At 37.3% G+C, this 15,815-nt stretch overlaps 1 long non-coding RNA gene across 5 annotated transcripts in view; it reads right to left on the bottom strand.

Moving 5' to 3' along the window:
* Positions 1 to 15,815, bottom strand: part of LOC141581431 (uncharacterized) — a 263,107-nt gene that overhangs the window by 146,599 nt on the left and 100,693 nt on the right. For all 5 annotated transcript variants that reach the window (XR_012514030.1, XR_012514029.1, XR_012514026.1 and 2 more), the window contains one exon: positions 13,013 to 13,183. This is a non-coding gene — a long non-coding RNA (uncharacterized LOC141581431). The remainder of the gene's footprint in view (positions 1 to 13,012; positions 13,184 to 15,815) is intronic.

Below are 15,815 nucleotides of genomic sequence, written 5' to 3'. Positions count from 1 at the left end.
TGAACAAGCAAGCACTCAGAGATTTCATCACCACCAAACCTGCTCTACAAGAACTCCTGAAAGAGGCTCTACACATATAAAGGAACAACCAGTACCAGCCACTCCAAAAACACACCAAATGGTAAAAAAGCAGCAACACAATCAAGAATCTGCATCAACTAACCAACAAAACAGCCAGGTAGCATCAAAATGACAGCATCAAATTCACACATAACAATACTATCCCTAAATGTCAATGGACTAAATGCCCCAATCAAAAGACACAGACTGGCAAATTGGATAAAAAGCCAAAACCCATCAGTGTGCTGTATCCAGGAAACCCATCTTACATGCAAGGATACACAAAGGCTCAAAATAAAGGGATGGAGGAAGATCTACCAAGCAAATGGAGAGCAAAAAAAGGCAGGAGTTGCAATTCTCATCTCTGATAAAATAGACTTTAAAGCAACAAAGATCAAAAGAGACAAAGAAGGACATTACATAATGGTAAAAGGATCACTGCAACAAGAAGAGCTAACGATCCTAAATATATATGCACCCAATACAGGAGCACCCAGATACATAAGGCAAGTTCTTAATGACTTACAAAGAGACTTAGACTCCCACACAATAATAGTGGGAGACTTTAACACCCCATTGTCAATATTAGACAGATCAACCAGACAGAAAATCAACAAGGATATCCAGGACCTGAACACAGACCTGGAACGAGCAAACCTAATAGACATTTACAGAACTCTCCACCCCAAATCCACAGAATATACATTCTTCTCAGCACCACATCACACCTACTCTAAAATTGACCACATAATTGGCAATAAATCACTCCTCAGCAAATGCAAAAGAACAGAAATCATAACAAACAGTCTCTCAGACCACAGTGCAATCGAGTTAGAACTCAGAATGCAGAAACTAACTCAGAACCGCACAGCTTCATGGAAACTGAACAACTTGCTCTTGAATGTTGACTGGATAAACAATGAAATGAAGGCAGAAATAAAGATGTTCTTCGAAACCAATGAGAACGAAGACACAACATACCAGAATCTCTGGGACACATTTAAAGCAGTCTCTAGAGGAAAATATATAGCAATGAGTGCCCACATGAGAAGAAAGGAGAGATCGAAAATTGACACCCTATCATCAAAATTGAAAGAGCTAGAGGAGCAAGATCAAAAAAACTCAAAACCTAGCAGAAGACAGGAAATAACTAAGATCAGAGCAGAACTGAAGGAAATAGAGACACAAAAAACTCTTCAAAAAATCAATAAATCCAGGAGCTGGTTTTTTGAAAAGATCAACAAAATAGACAGACCACTAGCCAGATTAATAAAAAAGAAAAGGGAGAATAACCAAATTGATGCAATAAAAAACGATAAAGGGGATATCACCACAGATTCCACAGAAATCCAAACCATCATCAGAGATTATTACAAACAACTCTATGCACATAAACTAGTAAACCTGGAAGAAATGGATAAATTCCTGGACACCTGCAACCTCCCAAGCCTAAACCTGGAAGAAGCCGAAACCCTGAATAGACCAATAACATGGTCTGAAGTCGAGGCAGCAATAAAGAGCCTACCACCCAAAAAAAGCCCAGGTCCAGATGGGTTCACAGCTGAATTCTACCAGACATACAAGGAGGAGCTGATACCATTCCTTCTGAAACTATTCCAGACAATCCAAAAAGAGGGAATCCTTCCCAAATCATTTTACGAGACAAACATCATCCTGATACCAAAACCCGGCAGAGACTCAACAAGAAAAGAAAATTTCAGGCCAATATCCATGATGAACATAGATGCAAAAATCTTCAATAAAATACTGGCAAACCGATTGCAACAGCATATCAAAAAGCTCATCCACCATGATCAAGTAGGATTCATCCCGGGGATGCAAGGCTGGTTCAACATACGCAAGTCCATAAACGTAATTCACCACATAAACAGAACCAAAGACAAAAACCACATGATTATCTCGATTGATGCAGAGAAGGCTTTTGACAAAATTCAACAACCCTTTATGCTAAAAACCCTCAATAAACTAGGTATTGACGGAACGTATCTCAAAACAATAAAAGCTATTTACGACAAACCAACAGCCAATATCATACTGAATGGGCAAAAACTGGAAGCATTCCCTTTGAAATCTGGCACTAGACAAGGATGCCCTCTCTCACCACTCCTATTCAATATAGTACTGGAAGTTCTAGCCAGAGCAATCAGGCAAGAAAAAGAAATAAAGGGTATCCAAATTGGAAAGGAGGAAATCAAATTGTCTCTATTTGCAGATGACATGATTGTATATCTGGAAGACCCCATCATCTCAGCCCAAAATCTCCTGAAACTGATAAACAACTTCAGCAAAGTCTCAGGATACAAAATCAACGTGCAAAAATCACAAGCATTCCTATACACCAGTAATAGACTTCAAGAGAGCCAAATCAAGAACGAACTGCCATTCACAATTGCTACAAAGAGAATAAAGTACCTAGGAATACAACTAACAAGGAATGTAAAGGACCTCTTCAAGGAGAACTACAAGCCATTGCTCAATGAAATAAGAGAGGATACAAACAGATGGAGAAACATTCCATGTTCATGGTTAGGAAGAATCAACATCGTGAAAATGGCCATACTGCCCAAAGTAATTTACAGATTCAACGCTATTCCCATCAAGCTACCAATGACCTTCTTCACAGAACTGGAAAAAAACACCTTAAACTTCATATGGAACCAAAAGAGAGCCCGCATAGCCAAGTCAATTCTAAGCAAAAAGAACAAAGCGGGAGGCATCACACTACCGGACTTCAAACTATACTACAAGGCTACAGTAATCAAAACAGCATGGTACTGGTACCAAAACAGAGATATAGACCAATGGAACAGAACAGAGGCCTCACAGGAAATACAACATACCCACAACCATCTGGTCTTCGACAAACCTGACAAAAACAAGCAATGGGGAAAGGACTCCCTGTTTAATAAATGGTGTTGGGAAAACTGGCTAGCCATGTGCAGAAAGCAGAAACAGGACCCCTTCCTGACACCTTACACCAAAATTAACTCCAGATGGATTAAAGACTTAAACATCAGACCTAATACCATAAAAACCTTAGAAGAAAATCTAGGCAAAACCATTCAGGACATAGGTGTAGGCAAGGACTTCATGACCAAAACGCCAAAAGCAATGGCAACAAAAGCCAAAATAGACAAATGGGACCTAATCAAACTCCACAGCTTCTGCACGGCAAAAGAAACAGTCAGTAGAGTGAATCGGCAACCAACAGAATGGGAAAAAATTTTTGCAGTCTACCCATCTGACAAGGGGCTGATATCCAGAATTTACAAAGAACTAAAGCAGATCTACAAGAAAAAAACAAACAAGCCCATTCAAAAATGGGCAAAGGATATGAACAGATACTTTACAAAAGAAGACATACAGGAGGCCAACAAACATATGAAAAAATGCTCATCATCACTGGTCATCAGAGAAATGCAAATCAAAACCACATTGAGATACCATCTCACACCAGTTAGAATGGCGATCATTAAAAAATCGGGAAACAACAGATGCTGGAGAGGATGTGGAGAAATAGGAACACTTTTACACTGTTGGTGGGAATGTAAATTAATTCAACCATTGTGGAAGACAGTGTGGCGATTCCTCAAGGACCTAAAAATAGAAATCCCATTTGACCCAGCAATTCCATTACTGGGTATATATCCAAAGGATTATAAATCATTCTACTACAAGGACACGTGCACACGAATGTTCATTGCAGCACTGTTTACAATAGCAAAGACCTGGAACCAACCCAAATGCCCAACGATGATAGACTGGATAGGGAAAATGTGGTACATATACACCATGGAATATTATGCAGCCATCAAAAACGATGAGTTCACGTCCTTTATAGGGACATGGATGAACCTGGAAACCATCATTCTCAGCAAACTGACACAAGAGCAGAAAATCAAACACCGTATATTCTCGCTCATAGGCGGGTGTTGAACAATGAGAACACATGGACACAGGGAGGGGAGCACTACACACTGGGGTCTGTTGGGGGGAAATGGGGGAGGGGTGGGGGGTGGGGAGGTGGGAAGAGATAGCATGGGGAGAAATGACAGATACAGGTGAGGGGACGGAAGGCAGAAAGCACACTGCCATGTGTGTACCTATGCAACAATCTTGCATGTTCATCACATGTACCCCAAAACCTAAAATGCAATAAAAAAAAAAAAAAAAAAAAAAAAAAAAAAAAAGAAATTATCTCTAGAAATTATCTTAAGGGTTTATAGAAAATGGAGAAAAATACACTCAAGAAAATCTACTAAATCTTGGTAAGACCTATGAGAGTTTTTAGCACTTTAGCATGACCTACTCTCTTTCCGCCAACAGCACAGCTCAAAATGATGGATTATTTACTTGTGACTAGAGTGGTCAAGATGAGGTTCCATTCCACCCCAGCTCCCAATCTATGACAATAATTTCTCCCCAGAAGGGGCAGGCCAACAGAATTTTTTATTCCTCATACTTCATCTTGCTGAAACTGTAAACCAGATAAGTATGGCTGAGATACCTCAGGCTTTCCCCTCTACTAAGTCTTAAATTGCAGGGTAAAAGCACTACTCTAGGTATGTCAGATCATGGATACTAGACCCTGATCATCATTGTTCCAGTTCATTCATGGAACCCAGGTACCATGCCTGGAGAAGCAAAGAGAGAAGACCAGAGTCACCCTAACTCAGTGCAACACTTGTAAAGCACAGGTATTACTCTCAAAGAGTTAAGCTACTATCCTCACCCTCAGACCTAAAATTAGCAAATCTTGAAAAGAGCAAGAAAAACTTGACTCATCATGCACAAAGAAACTTCAATAAGTTTAACAGCTGACATATCATCAAAAACTATGGAAGACAGAAAGCAGTGGGATGACAATGTTCAAAGTGATGAGAAAAAGAAAAACTTGTCAAATAAGAATTTTATGTTCAGCAAAGAAAATCTTAAAAAAGAAAGTAAAACAAAGACATTTCAAATAAACAGAAAGAGATATTTCATATTAGCAAACTCATTGTAAGAGATACTAAAGGAAATTCTTTAGATCGAGAGTAAATTACAATAGAAAATAATTCAATTCACATTTAAAAAGTACTGGCAAAGATCACAATTTGTTTATAAAAGAGTAAGCATGAATATTTATTATCCCTTCTGCCTTTAAATAATTTAAAATAAGTTGCTTAAAACAATATGTACATAATTTTCTGTATAAATTATATCTATTGTTGAACTACAACACATTAAAAAACCCAATATATTTTAAAGTATATTACACCTAGGAAGTGGTTGGAGCAAAGCTGTCTTGAAATAAATAAATTATAATGCCTGGTAACTCATATCTATAGGAGCAAAAGCAAACAAATACAATACCAAAGAAAAATAAATTGACAGGTCAATATTCCTGATTAATATAGATGCAAAAATTCAACAAAATACTAGAAAACAAAATTCAACAACACACTTCAAGTATCACTAATTATGATCCAGTGAAATTTATCCCTGGAATTCAGGAATATTTTAACTCTCAAAATCAATAAATGTAATACACCACATTAAAAGAATGAAGAACAGAAACCATATGATCATTTCAATGAATGCAGAAAAGCCATTTGGCCAGATTTAACACCCTGTAAAAATAAAAACTCTCAACAAATTAGGTATAAAAGGAATGTACCTCAAAATAACAAAAGTTATATTTCACAAGCCCATAGCTAACATTCTACTCAATGATAAAAAGATGAAAGCTCTTCTTCAAAGATCACAAACAAGATAAAAAGTCCCACTTTTGCCATGAAGAAATAGCCAGAACAATTAAATTTTAAAAAGAACAAAAAGAACAAACTATTCCCAAAATAAAGAATATAGTTTTATTCATAATAGCTAGAAAAAAATATTTAGAAATAAATTTAACCAAAGAGATAAAATATCTATACACAGAAAACTATAAAACATTGACAAAAGAAATGGAACGCGAAATAAATAAATAGAAATATAGCCCGTATCTGTGGATTAGAATAATTAACGTTGTTAAATTGCCCATGTAACCCAAAGTATTCTACAGATTCAATGCAATCTCTATCAAAACTCCAATGCCATTTTTTTATAGAAATAGAAAAAAACAATCCTAAAAATTTAAATGGAACCACAGGAGACCCCAAAGAGTAAAAGCAATCTTGAGCAAAAATAACATTGGAAGCATCACACTACCTGATTTCAAAATATACTACAAAGCTATACTAATCAAATCAGCATGGTACCGATATATAAAGAAACACACAGACTGATGAAACAGAGTCCACAAATAAATCCATGCATTTATAGTGAGTTGATTTTTTTGATAAGTATTACAGAACAGACAATGGGGAAAATTGTTTTCAATAAAGATAGTGCGACAACTACATTTGCAGAATAATGAAATTAGACCCTCATACAAAAATTAACTGAAAATGGATTGTTGACTTACATGTAGAACCTGATACTGTAAAACTGCTAGAAGACATACAGGAAAAACTTTATGACAATGGTCTGGGCTATGATTTTTTTTTCAAACTGACCTCAAAAGCACAGACAACAAAAGCCAAAATAGATAAGTAAGATTGTATCAAACTAAAAAGCTTCTGAAAACCAAAGCAAACAATCAACAGAGTAAAGAGACAACCAACAGAATAAAAGAAAATATTTACACATCATAATCTGACGAGAGTTTAATATACACAACATATAACTAACTCAAACAATTCAGTAGCAAGAAAAAATCTGATTTAAAAATTGGTGAAGGAACTGAATAGACATTTCTCAAAAGAAAACATACAAACAGACAATAGGTATATGAAAAATGCTCAACATCACTAATAGGAAAATGCAAATTAAAACCACAATGAGCTATCACCTCACAGCTGTTAAGATGGCTATTTTCAACAAGACAAAAAAAAAAAAACCACCAAGTTTTGATAAAGATGTGAAGAAATGAGAATCCTTGTATGCTGAGGATGTAAATTAGTACAGTCATTGTGGAAAACAGTATAAAGATTTTTCAAAAAGTTAAACATATAACTACCATATGACTCATCAATCCCTCTACTGGCCATATAGCCAAAGGGTATGAAATCATTATGTTAGAGAGATGACTTCACTCCTGTGTTGATTACAGGATTATTTAAATAGCCAAGACGGGATCAATCTAAGTGTCTACTAATGGATAAATGGGTAAAGAAAATATGCTATATACACACAATCAAGTACTATACAATTCTTAAAAAAGAGGAAAATCCTGTCATTTGGGACAGCATAAATATACCTGGAAGACATTATGTGAAGTGAAAGAAGCTAGGCACAGAAAGATAAATATTGCATAATGTCACTTACATGTGGAATCTAAACAATGTCAAACTCAAAGAAGCAGGCAGTAGAATAGCTGTTATCAGGGGTTCGGGGAAGATGAATAAGACCAGGGAGATGTTGGCAAAAGAATATCAAATTTCAGACAGGAGAAATAAGATCAATAGATCTATTTTACAACATGGTGACTATAGTTACTAACAATGTATAATTGAAAATTGCCAAGAGAGTAGATTTCAAGTATCTTCCCTGCTTCTATACGCAGATTATAAGTGTATGAAGTAATACATATGTTAATTAGCCTGATTTAGCTATTCCACAATGTAAACCTAATATTACAACACTATATTGTACATCATAAATATACAAAATGTTTGTCAATAAAAAATTACAAAGATAAAATAAAAAATAAAAAGCATAAAAGTGTGAAGACAAAATTAAGAATTAGAATGATACAGTATGATACTATTTATGCAAAATTTTAAACACAAAAATACTACATAATTTTGTATACATACATATACAATAACCTTAGGGTAGTGGCTAGGGAGGATAATGTACTGCCTAAATACCACTTTCTGTATATATGGTAGCGATTTTTTTTTGTTGGAATTTATGTGATGAATCTTTATCATTTTATTTTCAAATATTTTATTATTTTGAAATTGTGTCCCTTTTAAATGGTATATAGCTAGATCTTGTTGTATTTTAAACAAATATAGTAATTTCTATCAAATACAAAGACAGAAACCCCATAGACACCAGAACTCTTCTTCAGGGTGGCCTCAGCAGCACAGCTGCTCATGGAGCTGCCTGAGCAGACCATCAGGAGCCAGATGTGGATCCCAGGGACTGTTCCTTGGGGTAAGAAGGGTGGATGCTCTCCATCCCTAAGACACTGATAAGGAGTAGGATCATGAAACTTCTGCCACATAATGCTTTACATAAGACATGCTTGGAAAAAAGTAAATGAATACAATAAGAGATGTCCTTTAAGATCCTATTTATTTAATCATAGCATATGAAATTTGATACAGATAAAATTATGGCCTTCTAGAATTGAACACATCTTTTTCCATAATGTGGAAAAAATGACAGATAGCATTATTTAACCTGACACATATTCATTCAGCATGTATTTACTTAGTACTTACTGGATGCAAGATACTGGGCTAGGCACTAAGTGATGTAGCACTGACTTGACTTTGATCTTCAGGAGTTTATATCTGTTCAGAGCTGATAAAATTACACAGATATCTTATATGTCACTTTACATTTGTACAGTGCTGTTGAAGTCATCAAATGCTTCTTCATATACTATTTTACTTAATCTTCATCATGCTCTGAGATATTTTTTATTTTCCAAGAAATGCGCACATCAGATAAATCACATGGCTAGCAAGTAGTAGCCAAGAGATTTAAGCCCATGTTGATCTGCCTTCAAATCTCAATGTCCAGTCCCGCCAGACTGCAAGACATCCCCTTTGTAGTGACACTAGATGGCTCACTAGTCCCTGAATAGCTCATTAGCTGCTTTCTCTTCATTTTTGTGCTTTGTGGTCCTCTGGGCCTACAATCCCCCTACAATACCTACCTCTTAATCATCCTTCAAGCCCTATGAACAGCACTCAGATCTCATAAGTGAGAATCAGGTGCTATGCTCTATAATTTTCAACACCTTTCTGGATATTTCTCCTAGGTTACTGATTGAATTCTGAGGAAAAGCAAATACACTTTCATTCAGCATAACTAAGTTTTGGACACACAGTAGTGCTGTGAGGAATTATCATATTAAAAGTAATTTAGGGCAGTATTTAAAATGCAGGTTCTAGAAACTATCTTCAAGTGTTCCAGTCCTGAATCCATTTACTAGCCAAGTTATATTACGAGACAATAAAAACACTCAACTTCAAGGACTTTTGAAAGGATTACATTAAATAATGCAAATGACAGATGCATACTAAATGCTCAAGACAAGTTAACCATTATTAGTTAACACATGAAGAGATTGAGGGTAAATACATTTAAGTTATTTAACTGTCCTAAGGCTAGTAGGGTAATAAGTGGTAGAGACTGAATTGAAAACAGATCATCAAACTCAAAAGCCCATGTTCCTTTCTTGAGATCAGTAGTATCCAAGCTTTAAAATCACATTTTTATATCAGTAGGAAAAAAAAGAGGCAGGCACTCCTAACATTAATTACAAGTTTTATCTTTAAACTAATATATTGTGTACATTAATAACACAGAAAAGAAATATAAAATGTAAACATAATACAAGTTACATTAACACTTTATCTGCTCCAGATTATTCTCATTGAAAAGCTGCCTCTTTGTGAGTGCTTATCTAATTCTAGTTGGTATCCCTGATCCTAGTGTATAATATCTTGCCTATAGCAGATGCTCAATAAGTGTGCATAAGAGTGAGTATAAGGTTTTACTCTATGCTGAAAAAAATAAAACTTAGTTACTGCTGTCACATGCAGACATATTTGAGTGCAAATGTGTTCAAAAGTGGCATCCTTGAATTGATTTTTAATATATCTGCTAGCTTTCAGCTGCTAAAGGTCAAGCTTCAGTCATCTTCCTCAGAGCATTAGTTAAAAGAGAGAGTTTGCTATGGAGTGTGAACAGCTGGTATCCCAAAAGGGCCATTTGCAAGGAGAAAGAGAAAGGTCCTCAAAGGCATACACATCCCATCCAAAATTGTTTGCTTAATTCTCCTGTCTGTAATTCTAAAGAAAACAAATGCGGTTGCTGTCTCTTTAAAAACACTAGATCTGTCTGGGAATTTAAGGTTGTTTAATAAGCGTGGCTCTCATTTTTTTTTTTCCTGATAAATGCAGTGAACTGTAGGTGTAGATCTTCAACCTGGAGGGGATTGCCTGTGGACTGGATGGAGGCGTGTGTTTTATTTCCTTCTCCACCAGATGAAAGGGTATAAAGGCAGTCACCTGTCAACCCACTCCAGCAATGAAATTCAGCAGCCTATTGTCCCAATCACTGCTCTCAATCACTCTAAACGGTCTCCAGAGACAATCATTATTATAGGACATGTTCCTAAGAGTAGATAAATGGAACTCCACCTGCCAGCCTGCATAGGGAAAGATGGACATTCTTGGCCAAAAATATGAAAGGGCCTGGAGCTTTATTGACATTTACATCAAAAATAGTTAGCAATGAAAGCAGCTGTTGTGGCGTGCTTTCACCACGACGTGTTTGGAATATGCTGTGAATTGAAATACAGACCTCCTGACAAGCAATTTACCTTCTGTCAGTCTCCATGTGCTTGCAGCATTACTGGGTACTCGCTGTGATAGGCCACTTAAAGCTGCACATGTGTACAGTTTGGATGAAAGATTAACTACAATTTGAGGCAGGAAGTAACGAATTGTGGAGTGTCATTCATAATGGCCTACATTGTCATCTGCAGGGTGACACCATAGCAAGAAGGTGCCTCTGTTGTGTCTGCCTTATGGAATCAGATGTCATTCATTCTAATGAAGATCTGACTACAATTCTAATAAGCAGAGAGCAAGACAGCTCAGGACTGGAAGCATTAATCTGCCTTGTTTGTTGACATTACAGTGATGACTAAAATGCCATTATGCAAGAAATTCTTTCAAAAGCCATTCAGTAGGGGCAATTGTAATATAATATATAACAGCCTGGAACAAAGGATGTGCCAGGAGTTAATTTCTATATTTATTCTTCTTAGTTGATTCAGTACATTGAACTCCCCCCTCCCTTAAAAAATTTCCACTTGATGAAATATTATGATGTTTCCAGTAAAGTAATGATTACTTTCTGTCAGATCTAGAATTCCTGTTTCTTCAATGCAAAATTTCTGTATATTCCAAGTTTCGGTGGCAATTTCATACAATGATGCAGCATTTATTAGGACCGATGGCTAAATACTTAGCTGCTCCTTCCCTAAAACTGTTGCCCGGACCCATGCTATCTGCAGCTCTAGAAACAATATTTAGGCACATGGATTTTGTCATAGAAAGAGAATAAGTAACTGTGTTGTTTTCCCTCTCTTGGCTAAGAAGTTCATCCTATTCAATTTGATAAGCTCCTCAACAGTATACGGTAAATGAGCTCTGCCAACAGTGGTGTTTCTACAGAAATCAAACTCTTATGAGTCATTCATTATACATTTATTTAGAAAAGAAGACAGAGGGTTTCATTTCCCTCCCTAAGTCTGAAAGCTGCTCTCTTGTTCTTTTCTCATTTATTAACATTTGATTATTTTGGTTCCTCGGGGTAGTTGCTGATGAGGAAGTGATTCACAACAGTTTAGTTTTGCATAACTCAGGTAGGAAGAAGGTGTTTAGTACAACGATGTCTCAAATATCCAATGCATTAGCTGTTAAGATTGTGTATCCACGACTTCCCCAGTTGGTGGTCAATCCTTGAACCATCCAGGTAGCTCACTCTGTCCTTTTCACCCCCATTCACCACTAGAATCACAGACTGTATTTATATTTCTGTTTCAGATATTAGTGTAGTCTAAAGTCTTTAGTAAGCTTGAGAATCTAGGCTTCCAACATGCTCCTACTAGCCAAACTGCTCAGGAATCTGAAACTACCAGCAAAGCGTTTTCCATCCCCTGCTTTCTTAAAAAAAAAAAAAAAAAAAAAAAAAAAAAAAAAAAAAAAGTGGTTATTATCACTGATCCCTGATGGATGCTGAAAGAACTAACTAAACCTGTTTAGAAACATATTCCTGTTAATAAGAATTCCAAATATATTCCTATGAGTATAACAATACACCACGCATTTCAGAGAACATAGACTCACAGAATCATTTGTTGTGATTGGCTCTTGGGCGTTTGGCGGCTAATGCTGGCTCAGCACGGAAAATTTATGTGAGCTGAGTTCTAACAGGCCTGTGTGTATCAAAGCAGAGGCAATACTGTGGATGACTTTTGCTTTCAGTGAAACTGTCTTAATTGAGTCTTTTTGTGTCTTCCAGCCAACAAATAGCTGAAGGAAATCACCAGCAGCTGTTTAGCTCCTGGCAGAGGTGGGCTTTAAGGAAGCCGTGCAATTTAGCATGTTCCTACAGCCTTTCCCAAAACAAAAAGGGACAGCAAACATCGAAGTTTCTATTCAGTGACTTACTTTTGCATGTCTACAAACTTAAGCCTATTTCTAATTCCTATTGCTGCTGTTAACAATTTACTCCAAACTTGGTGGCTTACAACACACATACATTATGGTTCTGCAGGTCATAAATACAAAATGGGTCTTACCTGCCTAAAATCAAGTTGTCAGCAGAATTGCATTTCTTCTGGAGGCTCCAGGACAGTATCTCTTACTTGCCTTTTCCAGCTTCTACGGGCTGCCTGCGTTCCGTGGCTTCTGGCCCCTTCCTCCATCTTCAAAGCCAGCAACCCAAACCTGTTCTCTAACTCTACCCTTCTGCCTCTTTCTTTCCCTAATAAAGACTTCTGTGATTGCTTTGGGCCCACCTGAATAACTCCCCATCCCCAAATCTTTAACATAATGACACCTGCAAAGTGCCTTTCACTGTGTGGGGCAACACAGGTTCCAGGGATTAGGATATAGAAGTCATTAAAGAGCCATCATTCTGCCCACCATACCTGCTTTATACAGATGCTTTCTGCGTTCATTGCTGTTTTTTATTCCTTGCCACCTTCAGAGGTAGTCACGGCAGGCAAGACTATCACTTCCACTTGGTGAGTGAGGAACCTGAGGCTTGGAAACGTGGGTGACTTGCCTGGCTCCACACTGCTTGAGGCAGAATAAGACACCTGGGATTGTAAAAAGAGTGTGAAATCACTTTTTAAAAACTCTCTTACTTTTATATGTTTACACCTGTGTAAAGAGAACTGGGCTGCTACAAGGCACGCAGGGAGGACTTGGCTTTCCTGGATGATATTGTGTTCTAGCCCACGTTCTTTTCCACGCCAGCCTCTTGAGTCTTTGCGTTTTGGGGGCTTAACAGAGACCAAGGTCTCATTTCCTTTCTCAAACCACCTGTCTGCTTATCCTCTTACGCCCATGCTCCCAGAAGCACCCGTGCTCTTAAAGAATACCTCAGTTCAGATAAATAAATAGCTTAAAAACAAATGTTATTTATGGGGCACTGCATTGTGCTGTGCTTTCGGTAGACTGGAGATCAACAAATGGCCATGAAATAAAAATGCCCATAGTGCAGTAGTGGGACCTAGATTCAAATTGCAACAAATTCTTTTTAATTCAGGTGACCCTTTCCAGATTACGTTGTGCTTCCCTAAACCTCAACATCTTTATCTTCGTGATTGACTAGGATACATATGATAGTACCATGCTGGTGTCAACCTAAATAACCAACAGAGAAAAAAGCTCTATAAAAGAAGGTGATATTGATTTGGGATTAAAGCATTGCAATGGGAATACACATGCCATAGTCAACTATGTGTATATTCAGGGAGGCAAAGGAAGACAAAGGCTTTTATGGGAAAGCATTAATGAGAATTACATAATTGTTGAAATAATTATTATCTTTGGCTACAAAAATCATTAACAAGGGTGATGCCAGCCTGAGATGAGACATGCAGTTGCTAGGCATATGTCTCTGCAGAATCATTTTTGTGTGTGTAAGATTGTGATGGCCTTTGTACAATGTTGTGGTTTTCTAGAATCTTGGCTGATGATTTTTGTTATCAGGCATACAAGCGTAAGAACCTTCTTCTCGTGGCCTTCCTGACTCTATTTGCCAGGGTTTTCTTAATGTTAGTAGCCCAATTTTGATTCTGACAACTTTCACAGTGGCATGTGGAATGTTTCATATACGTTCATTCCCTCCCATTCTCCCTTATTGCCCTTAAAGAAAAAGAGAAGAGCTGAATTATGAACTCAAATTAGAGACCTTTGCACATTAATAAAATGGGGGTAAACTTTTATTAGGTGATCCTTAACAAAAGAAAAAAACCTAAAAACTTGAAATCTCTAGCAATATGGCAAGTGCAGAGGTGTTTCTAAGTGAGCACCTTCCAGTTATTTGTCAAATATCACATTTAGGTGGAGACACCGGATTGCAGGGAATTACAGTCATTCTAATAAGTTACACAGATTACTGCAGATATGTGACAAAAATGGCAAGCTAATACAAATCTCTTTTCTTTCTTTTTTTTTTTTTTTTTACAAATCTCTTTTCCTTCTTTTTTTTTTTTTTTTTTTTTTTTTTATTTTTTTTTGAGACGGAGTTTCGCTCTTGTTACCCAGGCTGGAGTGCAATGGCATGATCTCGGCTCACCGCAACCTCCGCCTCCTGGGTTCAGGCAATTCTCCTGCCTCAGCCTCCTGAGTAGCTGAGATTACAGGCACTTGCCACCATGCCCAGCTAATTTTTTGTATTTTTAGTAGAGACGGGGTTTCACCATGTTCACCAGGATGGTCTCAATCTCTTGACTTCGTGATCCACCCACCTCAGCCTCCCAAAGTACAAATCTCTTTTCTTAATACAAGAGAATTAAGAGGAGACGACAAAGAATAAACTAAAAGTCCTTGGCTATCTGCTTCATTCCACTAAAAACTCATTCATTCATGATCTGCCCATTCATTCATTCATTTGCAATTTCTTGAATATTTATTTTGTGCCACCAACGTGAACCTAGGAATACCATGAGTAATAAAACTTAGTGGTTTTCCAACATGGCACAGGCTTGCAATAACAATAGATGCAAATGTGTGCTGTGATAAAAACATACTAAGATGTTTTGAAAGCAAAGTAGAAGGGCATCCATTCCAGTCATTGAGGAGAAAGAGTCAGGGATGTCTTCCTGGGAAGGGAACATCTGATATGAGAGCTGAATAATGCATAGAAATTACCCAGGTAAGAAAAGAGAAGAGCTAGGATATTCCAGGCAAAAGCGGAGCATTCAAAGACTTGAAAAAGAGAGCCCATGACATGTTTAAGAATGACAATATGTTCTTGTGGCTAGAACAGTTCTTAAAACTCTAGGAACCTTGCCGTCCTTTCTCTGCCTCCCTAACCCCAATAACACTTTAGAATAGCAAATGTGGACCTCCTCCCCCAAGAGATTCACACCACCTACACTCTCCCGAGGAGGACACATAACTGTTTTTCTTTTAGAGACTATTCCCTAAATGTTTTCCAACTGATCTATAAATACTTCTCCCCTCAAAAGCACTGACCACTTTTCCACACCTCTGTATCATATTTTGAGAAAAATGGTCTCATGCTTCAGTCCCTACCAGAGTGCCTACAATCTTATTCTATACGACTAGAAAACATAGATTGAAAAATGCAGTGGACAGGTCACCATAGGGCTTCCTGAAATTAAGCAGAGAGCACTCTAGCTCTTTGCTTTTGGTCCCATAGGCTTGGAAATGCCTGTGGCTATACATCTACTGAGTGAACACTGCTTTGGGAGTCAT

This window comes from Saimiri boliviensis, chromosome 15 (genome assembly GCF_048565385.1).
Source record: "Saimiri boliviensis isolate mSaiBol1 chromosome 15, mSaiBol1.pri, whole genome shotgun sequence".
Lineage (NCBI taxonomy): Eukaryota > Metazoa > Chordata > Mammalia > Primates > Cebidae > Saimiri > Saimiri boliviensis.
Note: the sequence above shows the minus strand (reverse complement) of the source record. Positions and strands in the feature narration are given on the sequence as shown.